The sequence below is a fragment of the Lactuca virosa genome, chromosome 4 (genome assembly GCF_052849685.1).
Source record: "Lactuca virosa cultivar CGN04683 chromosome 4, Lactuca_virosa_CGN04683_v6, whole genome shotgun sequence".
Classification (NCBI taxonomy): domain Eukaryota; kingdom Viridiplantae; phylum Streptophyta; class Magnoliopsida; order Asterales; family Asteraceae; genus Lactuca; species Lactuca virosa.
The window spans coordinates 302,857,126-302,881,621 of NC_136429.1; the positions used below are offsets into that span (position 1 = coordinate 302,857,126).

Genomic DNA, 24,496 nt, shown 5'->3' on the forward strand with positions numbered 1-24,496 from the left:
ATTGCCAACTCCTCAGGGAAGTTCACATTCAATTTCATCAAACGGTCCACATACCTTTGCATTTTCTACATGTGGCCCGTGATGGGTTCACCATCTTTCATTTGGGTTGTTATCATGAAGGACATTATTTCATACCGCTCTTGACGAGCACTCTGATGGTGCCTTTCCATCAAGTCCTAGAGCATCTCAAAAGGGTAATAGTCTTCATAGGACTTTTGGAACTCGGCTGTCATTGTGGCCATCATGATGCATGCCACTTTGGTGGCATCTCTCTCATATGTCCTGTATTCAGCGATCTCCTTGGGAGTAGCAGTAGTCTCATCGAGTTCCTTAAGCTCCTTGTCGAGGAAATATTCCTTGTCCTCATAACGAGTGACCATCTTGATGTTCCGGATCCAATCCATAAAGTTGGAACCATCGAAGATGACTCTCCCACAAAGGTTCATGAGAGAGAAGGAGTCGGTAGGGTTAGAGCCCGAAGCATTGTTGGAAGACATCTGAAAAGAAGAAAGACAAGTTTAGATTAGATATATAGAGTCCTTAATAAGACACCTAAATGTAATACTAAGGCTAGGACCCAACACAATATATTATAATTTAGAAGAGGGATGCCGTAATCTAAGCTATAACATATTTGAAGGTAGGTGAATGACGATTCACCAATTTCCACCATGAAAATGAAATGAATTATTAGGTTTAATTGGTTTTGAAATTCCTAGACTCTTTTGAGATTCATTGAACTTTTCAATGGCATGTTTCAATCTCGATTGTGCCCTTCAAGTTTTGTGAGTGGGATGCCGAGGATCACAAAACAAGGTGTGAATAACCATGAAAATTCACTTGGTACCCTTAATATTATCACCTAATTGATGTGCCGGTTAACCACACGTGCTCTATTGATCTATGATAAACATTAAGTCACCCTTTGTTATCCATACTAGTCTATGTTAGTGTGTCGGTTAACCACACACACTCTACCAACAACTTGGTAAGGTACAAAGTGTGAATTTCATGGGTTAGCACCATTTTCACATTTTCCTAAAGTAACTAAGATTGGGAATTTATAAAACATTTAGTTACTTTATAATATTCATTATACTTTTAATGAGAATTAAAGTCATTGTCCTACCCGTTCGGCTAACGACCCTCCACCGATCAAGGAAGCGGTTGGTGAGAGTGGACACCCATTAAGCTGCCATTTTATAGGCAACAACATTATACCCCCCTTATAGACCGGCTTCGTGAATGAGCCCTACTAACGGTAAAACGACTTGACATTATACATATATATAAATATTAACCATTAATCTTATAATAGTATAAGGGTTGAATTTTAACTTTTAAAGTCCTAAGGGTTGGAATTAAAGTGTGTGTGACTTTAAAAATTCCAAAACTTGAGGGCAAGTTTTGAAACTATTCAAAACTTTTCATTTCATAACTTATGAGTTAATGGTTAATAAAAGTGAAGACTCTTCATTTTTATGTAACTTATGTGTTTTAAATGTTCATTAAAGAAAGTGACCTTTGGAAATCCATAACTTGAGGAAAAATTATGGATTCCATTAAAACACATAATTGATCAAGAATTAATCACTAAACAATTTAGCAAGTAATTCGTATGATCTAACAATAACTCATAAGAACATGAATATCATATCAAAATTTCAAGAATCATATGAACACATATAAAACATTGAATTTTGATATTGGCCATTGTAAATGGATTAGAATAACCATTACACCATCTAAAACGGGTTTTAAAACATCAAAACAGTTTAGGGTAATGTTTCTAGTCCATTTCCAGCAACAAAAGTCGAAAAACTGCAGTCAGAGCCTCCTACTCGTCGAGTGCAGGAACCTACTCGACGAGTAGGATGAATTTCTGCTTGGACTCGTCGAGTCCCCCCATGGACTCGGCGAGTCCACTATCCTGACAGCTCAATTTTTCGATTTTTTTCACAGTTTGCATCAAGTATGCAAGAAAACAATCCTAGGCTCTGATACCACTGTTGGGTTTTGAGCATCCTAACACTCCTATGGTGTACATGCAACCCTACAAACTCTGGATCTATGTTTTACTATGAATACATGCAAATTTGTTTTTCAAATGTTCATAACCTATCTAGCATGGCATGGGGAACTTTAAACATAAAGGCTAGAAGAATTACATACCTTTTTGATAGTAAGTTGATTCCTTGGAGTTGGAGAGCCAAGCACCAATAATGTGGATGCCTCAAATGAAAATCACAAATCACCACAAACTCGGAAAAACTATGAGAGTGTATGTTTGCTTGTAGAAATCGGCCACCTTCTTCCACACACACAACTAGTGCCATTTCACGCATCATAAGCTGCTTTATATAGTGTGGAGGATTAGGGTTACATCCACGTAAACCCTAATACCCATGACTCTTCCTTTCCAAGGATCCATGGGTTAAAAGCTCCATGGAATATCCATGGACTCCCATGCATGCCAAGCCCATTCCAAATGAGTATTAGCCCACACTTATATAAATACAAGAGCCCATATTTAATTAGTCACCTTTTTGATCACCAAATTAATTCTAAATTAATTTATGATCAAATACTAATTAAATAATATGATTTCATATTAATATATTATAACTTATAATATATTAACAAATCATAAACATACAATTCTCAAAGGTTTAACCACACAAATAGTGAGGGTGAAGTGCAACCCAAATGGACCATGCCGGGTCGGGTCAAGTATATACCAAATAAGGTTATGGACTTAGACACCTTATCCAACAGGTGCTTGTTCTTTTTGGTAGTAGCCTCGATCATTTTGTCTATATTTCTTGCCCTTTTTCTTCTTGTACTCGTAATAAGGAAACCACTCCTTTTTTATCTTCCTCCAATCTTCATCGTATACCCGTGCTCATCCAAATCGCAATCCTTAGTTAAATGTGGCCCATGGCAATTGTCACATCCAACTCTTATGGCGTGTATAGATTGATCCAATCTCGTCATTCGCCTATCCATGTTCTCTAGTTTAGCAATTATTGCAGCCATGTTCTCGTTCCCTCCATCTCCTTTACCTCTAGTAACATCTTCTCATGGGTTATGATATCCGTGTAAGTGCTTTGCAAATTCTGCAATTAACTCTTTAGTGGTAGCCAATTCTCTTTTTTTTTCATTGGCCCTTAGGAGTCAAGAAGTTGCCTTGTTGTAACCTTCACCCCATCGTATAAAATGGACAATTCTTGTAGGACATATAGAAAATGTTGAGGAGAACTCCTAAGCAACCATTTGTATCTCTCCCATGCTTCATATAAGGATTCTCTGACTTCTTGTTGAAAATTAGCAATCTTCTTCTTTAGCTTTGAGATCTTTGAAGGAAGGCTGAATTGCTCAATGAAAGTGTCACAAAGATCGGCCCAAGTGGTAATGGATCCAGGTGCGAGTGATTTTAACCAAACTTTGGCTTCGCTGGTAAATGTCACCGGAAGCATCCTAAGTAAAACATCTTTCAGCTGGAATCTTGGATGGTACAAGCCCTCGTAACCAATTCACTTCTTGTCAGGTGTCCTCTAAAAAATTACAAAACCCTTATCGAATTCAAAACTGCTAATTGACTCGTTGACCTTCTTTTCTTTCTTCTTATGAAAAGCTGATTTTGGATCTTAAAATGGTGGGACTATAGGACTTTTAGATCCTCGGGTCATAAATCACTGAAACAAAACAAAATAAAACATGTAAAACAAACAAAAATAAATAAACTAAAGTTTGACTGAGACGTAACCACGACATGGCTAAGATGACCACGACGTGGTTGTTACTCAGATAGAAAAATAACTTTCAATTTATAACCTAACTAACATAACTAATTTATGCACCTATAGCCAGTGTAACTAGTAGGATTATAAAATAGCTTGGGTAAGCCGGGTGTCGAACACAAGGAACATAATTTAATTAATCAATATAACTACTTCTAATTAGACTAGAAAACAAACTTAAATTGGGGGGTTTTTACTGATTTTGCAAGAACAGAAAAACTTGATTCAAATCACTACCAAATTAACAACTAAACGAGCAAATAAAACGAATTTACTTCATGATTAAAAAGTACTTATGTTCAGTTCCGATTTCACCTTCTCCAATGGTTGATTTATAGTGGATGGAATATATTACTTACCACTTTGTTAACTAGCTATTATAATAAAATATCAATACATACCAATTTATGAATTACCATGCAATGATCAAGCACAACTTAAACACCAAATCGATAATGAGCACAAATTGGACTATAAATGATAGTAGTTACTTTCTTATGATCAAGTTAAGTAAACAAGCACAAATTAAAACTAATTCTGCTCTCTAACACAGTTAAAGTTACTAGATTTAATTACTTTATCTAAGATGTGATTAATCCTAGCTCTAATTATCTAATGATCATAAACAATTAGGTTACAAGTTAATACAATTAGAATGATCAACTATCACATAGAACTTGGTTATTAAGCAATAAAAGCTAGAAGTAAAACATACTAGGGTTTTGATTATAAAAAACTAGTAAAATCAACAGATATCATCCATAAATCAAAATCAACACATAAGGATTAGGTTTATCTTCACCAAACAGAAGTATAAGGTTTTAGCCTCTCATAGTAGCAGAAAAACACATAAAATCCATGCAAATAAGACTAGAAATGAGTATGTTTAGCAAACCAAAAAGATCAATGTAAAATTCTTCTATATCTCTTCAATGCTTGAGTTCCAAACGATTTCTGGTCTTCTCCAAGGTTTCCAGAAGGTTTTAGTCGTAATCCTTCTCAAAAAATCGACCAAAAGTCCCTCCATTCGACCTAATGATCGGATATATATATATATATATATATATATATATATATATATATATATATATATATATATATATATATATATATATATATATATATATATATAGTTGCCTAAAATCTGATCACCACGTCGTGCTCTTCATGAATATCCCATATTCTCCAAGTCAGCTTCTTGGTCGAGAATCTTCCAGTCGCCACGTCATGGTGAACCATCACCTCGACGTGGCTTCTGTCTTCAAGCCTTCTTTGTCTTTTTTTTTGCCTTAGCCCTCATTTTCCTGCTTGCAGCCACTCAGCTTCTTTACGAGCATAAGAACTCAGACTCCATGGTTGAGTTAGTAATACATATTTGTTTCTTCGATGCCTAAGAAATGGAACCTCCTCCAAATGAAACACCCGACCAATTGTAGAGGAGTGATCATCTAAGTTGTTAATCCAGCTGGCATCATAATAACCTTCCAAAACAGATGGATATCCACTATAAGTTAAACCATATTTCATGGTCACTTTCAAATACTTGAATACTCTACATACAGATTTCCAATGATGTGAACTAGGATTACGAGTATATTTACTAATCCTTCCGAAAACATATCCTATACCAGGCCCAGTGCTAATCATGGCATACATTAGACAAACAATTGCCCTTGAGTATTCAAGTTGAGACACCGAGATCCTTTATTAGATAAAAGCTTAAGTCTACGATCTATAGGAGTGCTAATAGGAGAACTTATAAAAGTTAAACTTTTTCAATATCTTCTCAATGTAATGAGATTGGGAAATTGAAATCCCATTGTTTCCTTGTTTAATTCTTATACCAATAATTAATTACCTCAACATGGCTTGGTTTATCTAATGGGTTTTGACGATAACAAACAAAAACCTATGTGTGCATGCAACCCTAAATTTCCCGATCTATGTTATGTCTAATTCAACATACAACATTTGAACATCAATTAGGAAAACCTAATACTAGTAGAATAATTTCGAAATCACTAATAGGGTTAGGAAAACATACCTGCATTGTTATATAGCAATAGCAATGAAATCCTAGTCTTCTTGAACTTTGAGAGCAAACGTCACAAGTGTCACACCTCAAGTAGATCACACCCAACTAAGCAAGAGGATGAGAGAGGAGAGAGGAGAGGAGTGCTAGGAATTTTAGCTATTCCCTTAGGGTTTCAGATGGTTGAATATATGAGAGGTCAAGGCCCTTTTTATAGGTGAGGTAGCTTAGTGACAAAGCTAGGGTTTTAAGGAGGAAACCCTAATTCCTTAGCTTAAGGACCAAGTCGCCCATGCACCTCCATCCAAGGATCCCTTAGACAAAAATTCTAGGGCTTTCCTAGAAGTTTTCGTCCAACCCCTTCTAGGGAGGTTCTAGAGACTCTTTCCTCAACTATCAATAAATTGCCAAACAACCCGTGCACTTTTAAGTAATTCATTTATCGCAAAATTAATTCCAATTAATTTCTGATTAATTATTAATTAAATAATATGATTTCTAATTAATATATTATTTCCATAATACATTAACAAATCATTTATTTCAATTTATTAATCAAATAATAAATTTACCTTCTCTCTCCACAAGTCATCATGTCCAGTTGCTAGTTTTGAGGGCAACCCAAAAGGACTGGGCTACTATTAATTCAAGTATATACCAATTATAGTTATGGGCTTAGACACCTAATCCAACAATATCCCACTTGGATAAGTCTAATAACTATAGTTGCAAGTATAACTTCTAAAACTTATTAGCAAATTGTAACTCTCAAAGCCGTTGTCGAACTCTGACCCATTCAGATACAAGTCCTAAGATAAGTGATCATATATTCCTCTGTTCTACAAGATATTGTATGGACATGAGAAATGGATTGTAATCAGTCTCATTGTCCAATTCTTGTTTCTCAATTTTCGATTTATAACGATCAATTTAGACTACCAATTGAACACATCAATTTAGTCCAGGCTTGGCCAAGCGATTTAGATGTCGACATCAAATCATCGAGTGGCCCACAGATATCGCTTTTCCCGTTAGGGATAAAAGAACAAATAAACTTTGACTTATATGCTTGCACTATTCACTCATGAAATCACGCACAATAATATATTTTGTAACATCAAGTTACTGATGCGTTTACTTATTATCAATGCAGAACTGACTTGTAAAAACAACTCATATATCTCTGTTTCAATAATATAAGATATTATCGTCTCAAAATTACCTGTGATATAATCCATGAAGTAATTCTCTGAGCGTGGGTTCATCCAATACTCAAAATCCCCATTTTCCAAGTACTCATGAACATTGTAGCAAAGCCATTTCTATACTCAAAATCCCCATTTTCCAAGTACTCATGAACATTGTAGCAAAGCCATTTCTATGTCTAATCTCCATAGACAATCAACAATTCAATTGATGACAGTCTTAATTCACTACTTACTTCCAAAAGTACGATCAACTGTGGAGTTTTGAATAATCCAATTATTCATGACGTAAAACATGCGAAGTGAAAACACAATAATAACCTAATTAACTATGGTCTCAAAACTATTGAATATAAATAAAACTTTTATTACTTAATCACCATATTAATTAGACTTTATTCATTATATAATGTTTCGAGTAATCAACCAACCACTTGAATTAAATATCAGTCATGCCATGTTATAAACATGCGTACTATGTTACTCTATTGTCCTTCCTTTGTGAACAAATCGATTGGACACTGTTACAATGATGCTTATTTCACAACTTCAAATTCTTGTTACTACTAAATGTGTTGGAGTTCATCCTTACATGCAATATCCTTTTGTGATGTCGAGGCTTCAAAGTCACACAGACTTCTCTAACGATATTACAAAATGTTCCATTGGAACATTGTTACTAAAAACAATTCCAAAATAATGAAGTTCCAAATTCAAGATATATTCCTTGAACACCTTCCCTGCATTAAGGTTTCTAACTCACATGCAGATTTTAACATCAACTCCCATTATGGAAACATTTACATATTCCCATATGATCATCAATTCTGATCAAGAATCATCTCAATCTAAAATATGTCACTATGGTCCGTCCAAATTAATATTGTACTTCAAACTGTCCATAAGAAACCAATCCTTTGGTAAGACCTCAGAATGTTCTTGATAGTTGTTTAACAACTATAGTAACACCAACTTATAGTTCTTTTTCCCTCTCAATACCCAAGGCATATGAAAAAATCAGAACAAGTGAATATTATAGCATATGTAAATGATCCTATATCCGAAGCATATGGGACTCGATTCAAAATGTCTTACATAAAGAACTGACATCTGATCAGTCTCTTGTTATAATATTTTAATATACCGAATTCCCTATGTTGAACCATTTCAAAACGATATTCATATATGTCCAGTACTAAGTTTTATTAAAACCTTCAATCTAAACCTTTTAGATTTGAAATGAAGTATGAGTGTCCTATCCATTAAATGCTTTTATTCACCAAACAATTCCTAAACTTTACAACTTTAAAACATTGTTTACTATAATTAGTATTGCCAACTAGCAACACTTAGCATAACAATTATGCCTCTATATGCATAACAATTATGCTCCTACTAGCTTTGACATGTACTCATAAATCAAATGGACTTCTAGAAATCAATACTTTTTTTTACTTTCTTACTAAAGTATAGATTTCTAATATGTGATGCTTCGATAAGTCTTCATCTAGACTTCTCAGGCTTATACACCATCATCAGATAGCATATATGTGTGTTTAAAACCTTTCAGAACTTACATCTATAAGTCCTGAACGTTCAAACAGTTCCTTGCCATTTCTCACAATTCGTACTTATGAAGAGGGATGCCGTAATCATATTCTGAATTGGAGAACGCAATTATCACAATTACTAACCATAATGATATTTATCATATCTTTAAAATCTACTAATGAAAGTATTTCCTCATAACCATTTTGATGAATTAGAGCGAAACCTTTTGCCACCTAGATTTTATGGTGTATGTATTCCCATCCATGTGAAACTATCATTTTCAACCTACAATCATAATACAAGGTTTATGACAAATCAAATTCTAATTTAGCTTTCATGGACTGAACTTTACTTGTTATTAATTTCTTGAATTCTGGTAGCACAAGGGCCTACCATCACTTCCATGTTATTTAAGCAGCTCACCTCCATTGACCAATGTACTATCACTGACCAACATGCTTTGCCTTTTGCAGTCAAATGAGAACCATAGAACTCATAAGCATTGTCAACTCAATCGGAAGATGCACAGACACAAGAATGTGTCAACTTAACACGATAGGTTATCAACCTCAGGTCGTGTGCTAGTGATAACTAAAAGGTTTATTCTTGATTGACTCTTGAAAGTCTTCAAGATCAATAAGACTGCCACTGCCTTCTTGACATATAAGTTTTTCTCTCAAGGAACAATCCTTGACGAGGAAAAACACATATTCAAAAGTTACCATGGATTCTCGACAAGAAAACACTTCATGGAATTGCTCTCAGTTCATCTGTTTTTTTTAACCAAAACATCAGCATTTCCAATTGCAATGTGCTGAGTAAGAAAACATTATTACTCCACATTTCATGAGGTGTTATAAACCTAATTAGTATGAAACAAGATTCAACATACGATTTGTAGTTGCTAGAGTATGACTCTTAAATTCTGATTGGATACGAAGTATGACTCATCTCTTCATTTAACCATTTAACCAATATTCCATTCCTATTCTTAGTCAAACAATTGCACTAGGATGTTCTTCGAGGATCAATTGTGACATGGTTCCACAATCATTAAGACGATCACAAAACACGATACTAAAGTACTCTCCTTTCCTTTTAGATTTGGAGAAACCTTTATCTTTCTGCCTAACATATTCTTCTTACTCGTTCTGCCACTCTTTGAAACTTTCGAATGTATCAGAATTATGTTTAATCTTATAAACATAACCATTGTCATTGAAACATCAGTAAATCATGACGAATAAAGTTATCATTCTTTGTGGTGGATCTGAATAGTTCATATCAACATGTACTAGATCCATTAGTCTTTCACTTGACTCACATAAACATGTGGTCAATGAATCAGTGATAATCTTCCAACGATCAAGATTCTCATACATCATGCAATTAAATTTGCATGACTCCAAGTTTCTATCCAATTGAAACTTGGGTGATGAGAATTTCTTTTCACTTAGTTAATTATGACAATACCACAAGCGATATAACAAGAATCAAATCCATGATTGCTAATAATACAAATGTAACCAACACTTTCATAAATGCCATTGCAAGGAAATATAAAGTAAACTAAATAAAACAAAAGAAAACAAAATTTAATTTTATTGATAATAAGCGGAAAAATTTGTCCTTACAATGCAAAAATATGAAAACTATGTTTCTAGACATTTCCTAAGCAATCTATCATAACTCCTAAGCACTAGCTCCAAAATCTGATCATCGAACAATGCGACCGAAATCCATCTCTCACGATGAGATTCAACTTACTCTTCTCAAGCTTCCTTCTTTCTCTTAGATCCTGCAAAATATCAAAATGTGATCATCACATCATGTATTAAGAATCTATGAATAGGAACTTACAAAAAATTAATGGAGTTGGATAATGGATGTACCTGAAGTAGAGTCACACGACTTGACTTTACCATCTCTAAGATCTTTATGGTAGTCAGGACAGCTTCACAACCAATGTCCCTATGACAACCCGAACGTTCTTCCATTAAGTTAGCCATTTTCCGTTAAATAAATTACGAATTTTATTTGTTCCGTTAAATTCTTATGGTTTAGAAGATTGTTTTTATAAGAGTCGGAAACAAAATTGCGCGAAAACCCGAGTTTCCTTCAAAAATCAGTGGATTCCAGCCTGAGTGGTGTTCATGGCCGTGAACCCGATCACGACCGTAAACCCGTTCACGGCTGGTGGTCCCACCACCGACCATAAAAACCCCTATATATATGAGCTCCTACCCCTCATTTGCACTTTTCTGGCTGCGAACACCCTTTCTCTCTCTAAAACTCATCACCCGAATACACAAAATTTCTCTTCATCCATCACTCTATCCGCCTTGGATCACGTTTTGGAGCATCAAACACCCGCCTTTTCATCAAAATCAAGTGTTGTTGTTCTTGAGTTCACGGCCATGAACCCTTCAAATCTTCATATTCACGAAGAACAGGCCGTGAACCCATCAAAACTTCAAAGGCCGTAAACCCTTCAAGGGTCGTAAACTGCTCACGACCGAGAACAGTTCACGGCCGCAAACCTTCTCAAGTTGTGAACTTGGCTAAAAACCCGCTTCTCTGATTCAATCGATTCCCGGTTTCATTCCTAAACCAAAAGCAAGTGTTTTTCCAACACTATAATTAATGGTTTCGCTAATAGAATGCATATATCTATTTAACTGTTATTAGGATCCCGTTAAGTGTCGCGTACATCAACCTGAGGGTCTTCATTTCCAATTTCGTTGTCTGAAACTTTCACGCAACTAACTGTGAGTTCATACCCCTACACTTTTAATGTTTTTAATGTTTTTAGGGGGAGCATAGAAGCAAGACATAAATAAATATTGTGACTTATATAAACATGATTAAAACTCATGCGATTGATTCAAACCAAATATTTTTATATATTTTATAAAACATTTAGATATCCATCCCTTTTGTAGAATGCTGAGCATAAGGGAAGTTTTCAACATAATCATAGGTTTTTAGTGTAAAACATGAATTGAATACATTAACGAACATATAAACTTTAATAGGTATAGTTTATGGAACAATTACCTTATCAATACACGAAACATAGATTCAATGCGAACAATCATATAAGCTATACAGGTGTTGAAAAATGTTTTTATATGTGATCATCACTGAAATAAGACGAATTGGTTTTATATTATCTAACAAATATTATCAGTTATTTCAGGTTGCGTGGATTCGTGCTTAATTATGAAATAGAAAAATATGCAAAAGACGAAATACGCAAAGACAGAAAAATAGACGCAATATTTGGTCGTTTGAAGACAAAACAAATCAAGACTAAAATTGTCAAGAATTTAAAAACCTCAACGGTTAAAAATGGAAATTCAATTCACAATTGGATATATATATATATATATATATATATATATATATATATATATATATATATATTATATATAAATATATATGTATATATATTATATTGTATATATATATGTATGTATATTGTCTATATTGTATATATATATATATATATATATATATATATATATATATATATATATATATATATATATATATATATATATATATATTGGAAAGAAATCTTCACAAAAGAAAAAGTACCAAACATCATGTGTGCTTCCAACCTTTACAATCAATCACTTCGTTACTTTTCCTTAAACAAACAAGAGTTGCTTGATTCCTTTGCATATATATAGATGCATGTTTACATGAGTTTTTGTGTGTGTTTTGTGTTTCCTTGTAATATATCTCCTATTACTCTCTCATCTCCAGAAGAATAAACACATAGCCAACCTCAAAATACTCTCCAAACACCCTCCAAATACCCTCCTTAAACCTCCTCCAAAAACCCTTTCAAATCACCACAACCATCATCACCTTGCTGTTTTTCGACATCAGAATTTGCATGTTAAGAAAAAATTCACCGAGCACAACTCAACAAGATAATACGGGAGAGATTTGCACCGAAAATTATTCAGGACCTTACCTACATCCAGGAATTTTCCTCGATTTTATTTGACCACTGAAAACCCCAGAGAGACGCGAGAGAGAATTGGCTATCCAGAGAGATTTACTACGAAAATCTATATTCGTAACCACCCAAAGCTCTTTCAACATCACCCTCTTTGTTACCTTATACCACGAAAACTACAACCTTATTACACCTTCTACCACCCTCCAAATACCCACTTCAACCTCATCAAATCACCTTAAAAAACCCCATACCCACATACAAAAAACATTACCCGTGTATTTTGTATCGTTTTGTAAACAATTCATTGTTACATAAAAAGAACTTATTGTTACTTACCGGATTGAACTTTGAACAAATACAGACACAGTCTATTAAGATCCAGTCCAATTCTAAACCAGTTCAGTCAATTTATTGACGAACCGACTTTATATATATTTATATATTTATATATTTTATTACAGCTTTACGTCATTTAAATACTGTCATTTATTTCATTTATAGCTTTCAGTCATTTATAGCTTTCCAATTTATATTTATTCCGCACTTCTTATTTTTTTCCGTATCTTATCTCCTTAAATATATATATTTGTCACTCAGTAACTGGTATCCGAGCCTTTATTCGTGGTAATCAGATCGTATATTTTCAACAATTGGTATCAGAGCTTGTGTGATTTACCTTGAAATTTTTGTCGAAAACTTTTGGTTAGCGTTTATAAACCTTCCATAAGTTTTTCTTTAAGAATTTCATTTTAATATCACTTGTTCAAAATCCTTTCAAAAACAAAAATTTTATTATGTCTTCTGCTAATTATTCCAACATGAACTCTGTTTCTATTGCTAACAGCTTGGGATCTGGTTCACGGGCACCCATACTTATTCCCGAAGAGTATAATTCATGGGTTGGCCGTATGAATCTTCATCTTAACACCATAAGTGAAGATGTCTGGAATTGTGTAGAAGGAACATATGTTACACCAGAAAATATGGCTACTCTTGCTACAAATCAAGCCACTCTTGCTGAAACCGAAAAAAGGCTGCAACTCCAAGCCAAAAAGGAACTTGTGTCTGGAATGCCCCACAGTTTTCTAAGTCAAATGGATGACATAATACTGTTGACTGCAAATCAAATCTGGGAAAATTTAAAAAATCGTTTTTGTGGAAATCAAAGAATTATTGGAAACAAAAAAACATCTGTTTTAAATGAATTCGATAATTTCAAGATGCTTTCATCAGAAACCATCCATGATGCTCATGATAGGTTCAATTTTATCATGGTAAAATTGAACAATTTGGGCATCAAAAAGACACAACACGAGATAAATCTCAAGTTTCTAAACAATCTTTACGAAAGCTGGAAGATGGTTAAACTCATCATTCAGGGAAATCTAGCCATTCATACTGAAACTTTATACAATTTGTATGGAGAACTTCAATCGTATGAATCCTCGATTGACCCACCAACCACTACAGCTTTTGGAGGACCACTTGCTCTCGTTTCCACATCTTCTCAAAACCAAACACCTTTTAATGAACAAAACTTCAATCATTTTAATCAGACATCTTTTCAAAACCAACCCTTTTTGAACAATTCTTTTGATCAATCTGATTTAAATGATGAAGCAGACTACCAACAACTGTGTGCTTTGGTAGCAAACACAAACCTCCAGAGATTTATTCCAAATCACGGTCAATCAAATTTTAAACCAAATTTTCAAAACCGACCATCATTTGGACAAAATAATTCTGGATTTCAACCAAGACCTCAACCTGTTCAAAACAACTCAGGTTTTCAACCAAGACCTTATTTTGGACAAAATTTTCAAAGACCTTCCTTCCAAAACAATTCAAACCAAGGTTTTCAAATCAAGGGATTTCAAAACGATCCCGACTCAAGTCATCATAACAATAACGAAAAAAACAGTTTTCAAAACCAAAACAGAGGATTCCAAAATCAAGGTTACACTAATCAAAACAATGGCTTTCAAAACAACCAAAATTTTGGATTCCAACAGAACCCTTCCCAATCTTCCCAACAAATCCAAACTCAAGCTCCTGAAAGACTTCCGATTAAAAGTCAAAAGGATGACAGTGATGAAGAAGTGATCATTTGTCACAACTGCAAAGGAACTAATCACTATGCCAGAGAATGTCGAGCCAAAAACAAAACCAAAGTCAAAGACTCAACATACTACGCTCAAAAAGCCGATGAATTAAAGAAACAGGAAAATCAAGATAAGCAAAGAGCATTGATGGCAATCCATGAACCAAACGTGGAATACTGGCCAACTTCTGAAGACGAAGCTGACAATGAACCAACACAATCAAACTTCTGTTTCGTAGTTGGTGTTGATAGACCTTCAAGAGCTCCAAACGTCATAGAACAGGTATGGTCTATGATCTCTGAACTTGGTCTTTCGAAATCAATTTTTGAGTCCCATATAACCAAGATTGAGAAAAGTCTAGAAGCTGATCTCAAAAAATATCATGACACAATGATCAATTCCGATATCTACAAATCTGAGTTACAAATTTAGAGAATCAACAAGGATAAAGAACAAATTGGAAAGAGACGCTGAAAGAAAATCAGAAGATTATAATCACGTCTTGGAACAATTAAATCAAACCCTAATTCAGAAAAAGGATTTGGAACAAAAAAATCAGTCAGTCATTTCCTCTGAAACAAAAGATGTTTTAGAAAAGGAAATCCTTCAGTTGAAACAAAACTTTCAAGAATCAACTGAAAAATACAAAACTTTAAATGAAAAACTGACTGATTCTTCAAACCAAACCAATTTTCTTGAATCTGAAAACAAAAGATTGATATGGAATATGAATTCTATCAAAATTGCTAGAAAACTAAGTGATGATGTTTTCACCAAAGCAAACACCTTAGGAACTGGCAAAATTGATACGAATTACAGACCATGAATTGGAAGAGAATCCTTTGAAAATGAACTAGCTAAACAAGAAAACATGACAATTTGTGAAAACTCTGAATCCACTCTTCCAGATCTTTTCACATCTGCTAATGAGGAAGATTCAGATGACGAAACAGTTATCAACTGTAGCCCAGATGACACTTCTTTCACTGTTTCCAAAAAGTCTATCAAAAGAGTTGTAAAATCTGAAACAAACTCTGCTAGTTCTTCAACAAACCAAATCAAACATACCAATGAAGCAACCATAACCCCACTTAACAAACCAAAGGCTTTTGAAAACAAACCAAAGAAACCTGTTAAACCATACGTCATATCTCAAAAACAGGTTTCCAAACAAAAACCAAAACCTTTTCAAAAACCTTTTGAAAACCGCTTTCAAGAGATCACCTTTAAAAATTCAATGAACTTTCAAAAACGACCAAATCAGAAAGTTTCAAAACATCATCTTCAAAAAGCCTTTCATAACCGCCAATCACATCCCAGATATGAAGAGAACTTTTCAAAAAAAATTTCACATCTAGGATATCATTCACCAAATCACAGATTTTATCAACCAACGAATTTTCAGAAACAAATCACTTTTTGGGAAAATTTGATAAATAAAATCAAACCTCAACCATTCCATCCTTATAAACCAAACTCTTATAGCAATATGAAGTCAAATGCTACAAGAAGTTCGGTAAACAAAAAACCCAAAATAAAAACAACTAACAAACCAGGACCCATTCAGATTTGGGTACCTAAATCTTCTGTCTAAATTGCAGGTATCTAATGCTGAAGAACCCAAGGATGATACATGGTATATTGATAGTGGCTGCTCCAAGCATATGACAGGAAACCGAAACTACCTTCGTGACTTCAAACCCACCCAAACCAATCAAGACGTTACCTTCGGCAACAACATGACGGCAAAAATCAAGGGTTATGGAAACATAACAAATGGTAACTTCACCATAAAGAAAGTTGCCTATGTCGATGACCTGAAACACAACCTCATCAGTGTTTCTCAACTGTGTGATAACAATCTTGAAGTCCTATTCACCAAACAAAGAAGCTTGATCATGGACGCCAAAACCAAAGAAATCATTGTTGATTCTTACCGTGCCGGAAATATGTATCCACTTGACATGGATCTTATCTATGGTAAACCCGATATATGTCTGCTATCAAAAGCCCCAACAGATATCAGTTGGTTATGGCACCGCCGCCTTTCCCATCTAAACTTTGGGTACATCAACAAACTGATCGGCGATGATCTTGTTAGAGGACTGCCACTTCTGAAGCTTGATAATGAAACTTTGTGTGCTGCATGTGAAAAGGGAAAACTTTCCAAATCCACTCACAAAAGCATCTCAGAATCTAGTGTATCCGAACCACTAGAATTGCTGCACATAGACCTTTGTGGCCCTGCCAAAACCCAAACTATACAAGGGAAGAAGTACAATCTTGTTGTCGTTGATGGTTTCTCGCGCTTTACTTGGGTCTTTTTCTTAAGACTAAAATCAGAAGCACCTAAAGAGATGATCAACTTCATCAAACAAATCGAACTGAAGCTCAAACGACCTGTTCGAAGAATCCGAAGTGATAATGGTTTAGAGTTCAAAAACAAGACTCTAGATTCATTTCTCAAAGACAAAGGAATTGAACATAACTTCTCAGCCCCATACACTCCACAACAGAACGGCGTTGTCGAAAGAAGGAACATAACTCTATGTGAAGCTGCAAGATCAATGCTTATCTTCGTTGATCTGCCACAATACTTCTGGGCAGAAGCAATAGCCACAACTTGCTACACTCAAAATCGTTCCTTAATCCATAAACATCTTCATAAAACACCATATGAAGTCATTAACAACCGAAAACCAAACATCAAATTTTTCCATATTTTTGGTTGTCGATGCTTCATAAAGAACAATAAAGATCACCTTTCAAAATTTGAATAAAGGTCGGACGAAGGAATTTTCCTTGGTTACTCGTTTTCCTCAGCTGCTTATCGAGTACTGAACAAACGTACCAGAGTAATTGAAGAAAGTACAGATGTTCATTTCGATGAATTTTATGTCAGGAAATTGGATCGTGAACATTTTGGTTCAAAAATGATCGATAATATTTTTCAAAATCCAATTCAACAAACACCTTCTCCTGATAGAGATATTGAAATCGATCTTGATTTACTTTTTGAACAACCCAAAACCGCTTACAATTCTGAACTTCTAACTACTTCTATTGATTCTACAGGAACAACCACTGAAGGAACTCCACAAACAAACCGAAATGATGCATATCAATTCGAGGGGGAACCACCTACACATACTTCTTCATTGGAACAAACACCAAATCCTCCTTTAAATACCCCATCCCCAAATATCCAAAACAATCCCGATGCATCATTTATGAGGAAACCTTCAAACCTATTCCAAGATGAAACTCCTGGAGAAGAACAATGGGATACTGAAATTCCAATTATTATAGCGGAAGAGAATCGCTTAATAAAATGGACCAGAAACCACCCAACTGACCAAATCATCGGAGATCCAAACTCACGCATCCAAACTAGAGCCGCAACTTCTAATGATTGTTTATTTGGAGCCGTCTTATCCATGACTGAACCTAAAACCATACATTCTGCTCTCAAAGATCCAGACTGGGTAAAAGCTATGCAAGAAGAGCTAGAAGAATTTGAAAGAAATGACGTATGGAATCTTGTCCCTACCCCACCCGATGTTTCTGTTATAGGTTCAAGATGGGTATTCAGAAACAAAACTGACGATCAAGGAATCGTTTGTCGAAACAAGGCACGTCTCGTAGTCAAAGGATATTCACAACAAGAAGGAATTGACTACGATGAAACATATGCTACAGTTGCCAGAATTGAAGCAATTCACATCTTTCTTGCATATGCTGCACATAAGAACTTCAAAGTATTCCAAATGGATGTTAAATGTGCATCCCTACATGGAGAGTTAGATCGCGATGTATACATCCAACAACCACCAGGTTTTGAAGATCCCAAATTTCCTGATCACAGCTTCAAATTGCAAAAAGTTGTCTATGGCTTGAAACAAGCACCCCGAGCCTGGTATGCCACATTGACAACCTTTCTCGAAGAATCAGGTTTTAAAAGAGGTTCAATCGATCAAACCCTCTTTCATAAAATCTATAATAAACAGCTTTTAATCGTACAAATATATGTTGATGACATTATTTTCGGTTCTACTGATGAATCTTTGAGTATTAAGTTTGCAGATCTAATGAAGAGCAAATTTGAAATGAGCATGATTGGGGAGATGACTACTTTTCTCGGACTTCAAATCAAACAGTCAACTGATGGCATTTTCATCAACCAAGAGAATTATGTCAAAAACCTACTCACTCGCTTTTCAATGGACAAATCCAATACCGCAAAAACCCCAATGGCTTTTGGATACAAAATCGATGCAGACTTAAATGGCAAACCTGTTGATCAGAAAAGATATCATGGAATGATCAGATCACTCTTATACCTCACTGCCAGCAGACCTGACATCATGTTTTCTACATGTGTCTGTGCCAGATACCAAGCAAATCCTATGGAATCCCATGTAGTTGCTGTGAAACGCATCTTCAAATACCTAAAAGGCACTCCCAAACTTGGCCTTTGGTATCCAGCTAAATCCAATTTTCAGCTGAACGCTTTCACCGACTCAGACTATGGAGGATGCAAGTTAGATAGAAAGAGTACATCTGGTAGCTGTCAATTCCTAGGAGGTAGACTAGTGAGTTGGACTTCAAAGAAACAGACTTGTGTATCCACATCAACAGCAGAAGTTGAATACGTCACTGCAGCCAGCTGTTGTTCGCAAGTCATATGGATGCAAACTCAACTGCGAGACTATGGCTTCAAAATTTCACAAATTCCTATATTTTGTGACTCAACCAGTGCAATTGCCATTTCTCACAATCCCGTTCACCATTCCATGACAAAGCACATCGACATTCGATATCATTTCATCAAAGACAACATTCAAAAGGGTCATATCGAATTGCACTTCATCAACACCGAAGATCAAATTGCCGATGTGTTCACTAAGGCTCTCGATGAAACAAAGTTTCAATACTTCCTAGGCCGTCTAGGAATGTTAAATCCAGATAACATCCATCCTTAAACTTTTACTTTTTGTTTGTACAAAAGTGTGTTTACTTTCATTCAAAAGGAAAATTCAAAAACAATTGAAAATTGCTTTCCTTTCAAAAATACCAAAAACATTCAAATAACCAATATTTCCAAAAACATTCAGAAAAACAAATCTTCAAAAAAAAAATTAATAAAAGACTTGCCATAATAAGCTTTTATAGAACCTTGTGATTAATCTTCTCTTGACTTAATTTTCAGATGCTTATGCTCGATGAAGATTTTAAGTCATATTGATTCTCAATTGGAGTGAAGGTTCAAATATCCTACTTTTCATAATGTATATAACTTTATTTCCTTCGATTTTATTTCATTATTGACGATTTTAAACAATCAAGGGACATAAGGTTAGGAGGTTCAGATGAAAACAAAAACCCATGTGAGAATTTGTGCCTCGTCGATCAAAATCATTATGGAAATCATTTCTTGTGAGCTTAGGTGTGTCACTATTGTTTATAAGGTATACCCAATTATACCTTGTCACGGTCTCATTTTTGCTTAGATATCAAAATGACCAGGGACGATACATTCATTTCTTACATACTAGACAAACTGTCTTTTATGCCACCTATCCCTACCTAGATAAACGCCAACCAAAAATGAAGACTTGCGATCCCATGATCCATCAAGCAAAAAACGACATATCCTTACAAGAAAACCAAAGGAAAAACAAATATCTATCAACATCCAATCCTCAAAGACAAATCAACAAGAAAACAAATGGATTCAATAAAGATATACCAAACAAAACAAAAAAAATATATTCTATATTTGGTATTTTCAAACAAACTTTCAACCAAATGGTTATTTCAAAACAAAAATCATAAAATCCCGCGATTTGTTTTAACCATTTTTCACAAAAGAAGATATCTCAATCACTCAAGTCAAATACTCTTAAAAAGGTCTCAAATGTAGCAAATTCTCAATGCTAAAACAAAATATCTTTTTACAGTAAATCGATATTGATCAACAAACAGGATATTATCAAAGAAGAAGCTGCAACAACAATGGATTTCCCGGGATACTGTAGCCTTCATCACTGAAGATTCTTAGTTGCAAACTGCACTATGAAAATTGCTAAACCCCTCTACATGTATTTCCCGACGGAGAGAGAGTGAACGTTAATGGCATGAATGAAGAAACTCACTGAGTAATGCCGAAACCGGTCTTATGTGATTGATTATCTAATAATGAGACTAAGTGACTTTATAGGAAAAGCATAGCTGAACACCTCCAATATGAGTGTGAGTCATCAGAGAGAGATATCACTCATTTTTAGTGATCATTAACTTGTTATGCTGCCAGAACAACCAAACACCCAAGTGAAGTGTGAGCTATACCTATGAGCGTTCATCTGAATCGACCTGTTAGACCACTTGTCGTCATTAATAATGCTATAAAATCGAAGGAAATTTCTTTAGATACATATATGACTACCCTTTGATAACCGAACCCGAGACTTTGATTCGGAAACAAATTTATGAAAATTTTTTACATAAGATATGTTAAACCAAGTCACAAACTTTCAAAACGATTACAATGGTTTTATATATATCTTCTAATTGACAAAACTTTTATCCCAAATCTTCAAGATTAAAACTGTTAATGTGATTATATCTATCCTTATTTCATCAATGATCACATAGGGGGAAATTGTTGAAAAATGTTTTTATATGTGATCATCACTGAAATAAGACGAATTGGTTTTATATTATCTAACAAATATTATCAGTTATTTCAGGTTGCGTGGATGCGTGCTTAATTATGAAATAGAAAAATATGCAAAAGACGAAATACGCAAAGACGGAAAAATAGACGCAATATTTGGTCGTTTGAAGACAAAACAAATCAAGACTAAAATTGTCAAGAATTTAAAAACCTCAAGGGTCAAAAATGGAAATTCAATTCACAATTGGATATATATATATATATATATATATATATATATATTATATAAATATATATGTATATATATTATATTGTATATATATATGTATGTATATTGTATATATTTTATATATATACATATATATACATATATATATATATATATATATATATATATATATATATATATATATATATATATATATATATATTGGAAAGAAATCTTCACAAAAGCAAAAGTACCAAACATCATGTGTGCTTCCAACCTCTACAATCAATCACTTCATTACTTTTCCTTAAACAAACAAGAGTTGCTTGATTCCTTTGCATATATATAGATGCATGTTTACATGAGTTTTTGTGTGTGTTTTGTGTTTCCTTGTAATATATCTCCTATTACTCTCTCATCTCCAGAAGAATAAACACATAGCCAACCTCAAAATACTCTCCAAACACCCTCCAAATACCCTCCTTAAACCTCCTCCAAAAACCCTTTCAAATCACCACAACCATAATCACCTTGCTGTTTTTCGACATCAGAATTTACAAGTTAAGAAAAAATTCACCGAGCACAACTCAACAAGATAATACGGGAGAGATTTGCACCGCAAATTATTCAGGACCTTACCTACATCCAGGAATTTTCCTCGATTTTTTTTGACCACTGCAAGCCCCAGAGAGACGCGAGAGAGAATTGGCTATCCAGAGAGATTTACTACGAAAATCTATATTCGTAACCACCCAAAGCTCTTTCGACATCACCCTCTTTGTTACCTTATACCACGAAAACTACAACCTTATTACACCTTCTACCACCCTCCAAATACCCACTTCAACCTCATCAAATCACCTTAAAAAACCCCATACCCACATACAAAAAACATTACCCGTGTATTTTGTATCGTTTTGTAAACAATTCATTGTTACATAAAAAGAACTTATTGTTACTTACCGGATTGAACTTTGAACAAATAGAGACACAGTCTATTAAGATCCAGTCCAATTCTAAACCAGTTCAGTCAATTTATTGACGAACCGACTTTATATATATTTATATATTTATATATTTTATTACAGCTTTACGTCATTTAAATACTGTCATTTATTTCATTTATAGCTTTCAGTCATTTATAGCTTTCCAGTTTATATTTATTCCGCACTTCTTATTTTTTTCCGCATCTTATCTCCTTAAATATATATATATCTGTCACCCAGTAACTGGTATCCGAGCCTTTATTCGTGGTAATCAGATCGTATATTTTCAACAACAGGGTATAGTTTATGGGTCATAAATACAGTCATTTAAATTCAATGGATTCATTTTATTCTACACTTAATCGTTAGTATAGCATTTTATGAGTGAGCATTCTTCGCGTACTTACTTAGGTACTAACAAAAGTCCTCAGATTATAACCAAAGTCTCCTTGAGGAAGAACGTGAGTATGTGTATAGATCTGTACGAGATTGACAATCCCGAACCACAATTCTTATCTAGAGTTAGGCCGGCAGGCCTAGGTGACAAAGTCATTTCGATTCCGACACTTGAAGAACGTCGTTCAGGCAATTCTATGGTCAAGTATGGTTATAACAACTCATAAATTTGGTAGTAAATAATACGATTAATGTATGAATGGAAATAACTTCAATTAATTTTATTTTAAAGTAATAGAAATACTATACATATTGGAGGATTCCAGAGTCTTTCCTAACTTACTATATATACTGGTGATAGCCAGGGTTTTCATGTAAAAGGGTTTTTCATTCAAAACAACAATATGCAACACATTTAGTGGTAACCAGGCATATGAACTAATACATTATGGAATACTATAACAAAAACACACATGTTAGAAAATATTGGATTTTCTTAGAAACATACAAACATCCTCATTGATTTATTAACAGGTTTTCATTACAAAAACATGCTTTTGAACTTAGCAGCTTAATGTTGATACTCTTTGAAATCGCTTGTATTCTCAGGAAATCAGTAGACAGGTACCCCACATGCTTTTGAGAAGACGAAGCGTATAGAGTCACGTCTTTATATTTTTGCTGCTTTTGATGTATATAAATATGAATCAAGCAGATGTATATACCTTTTTTATATATATTTAATGTAATGGTTGTGTTTACTTTGATTACTATGATGCAATTGTTGTGATACTATACATGACGTCCTCCACCCTCTAACGTTTCAACTGTTCCGGTTTGGGGGTGTGACAGTCCCTCCAATCGACAATAGAAACATATGGACCTTTCAGGATTAGCACATGGAACTACCTCAGAATTAGCTTTTCTCTTAGCCATACGATCAAATGATTTGTCCTTGGACGATCCCCTTTCATTGGGAAAAGAAACCTTTTCTGGACTACCATTGTCAATGTCCATGGAAATTTAGGAGACAGATCCTTCAAACACTTTTGCTTCACTTGCACTATTAAGCATTTCTGCTTCAGCAGCAATCAACATATATGTCAGATCAATTAGGGTCACGTCGTGGTCAGTCATATAATAGTTCTTAATGAACTGACTATATGACTCGGGAAGCGAAAGTAGAACCAAGTCAATGGCTAGCTCCATTGGGAAAAAAACACCCAACATTCCCAATCTGTCAATGTACGATTTCATATTCAGAACATCCGAACACACAGACTTTCCATCTTGATGTTTGCATGCCAACATGGCTAGAGTAACTTCGTATTTTTCAACTTAAAGGAAATATGACTTGGGGAGAGTCATTGGAGGAGGAGGAGGAGGAAAATCGTTGTCGTCTGCACTTTATATCTATAATAGGAGAACAGAGAATCCAAGTTAGTTGATTTTTTAATCCTTAACTATTAACCCATATTTTTAAATTAAGACTAGGATCCATATTTTCGATTGTAACTTTGAAGAGGGATGTCGTAATCAAATTTGAATCTATTTTAGGTAGGTAAAG

General features: G+C 34.5%; 1 non-coding gene across 1 annotated transcript; it reads left to right on the plus strand.

Annotated features, from left to right (window-relative positions):
• Positions 1 to 3,240: 3,240 nt before the first annotated feature.
• LOC145110268 (small nucleolar RNA R71) lies at positions 3,241 to 3,347 on the plus strand. The gene has a single exon (XR_013709651.1). It is a non-coding gene; the product is annotated as a small nucleolar RNA R71 (small nucleolar RNA).
• The last annotated feature ends 21,149 nt before the right edge of the window (positions 3,348 to 24,496 follow it).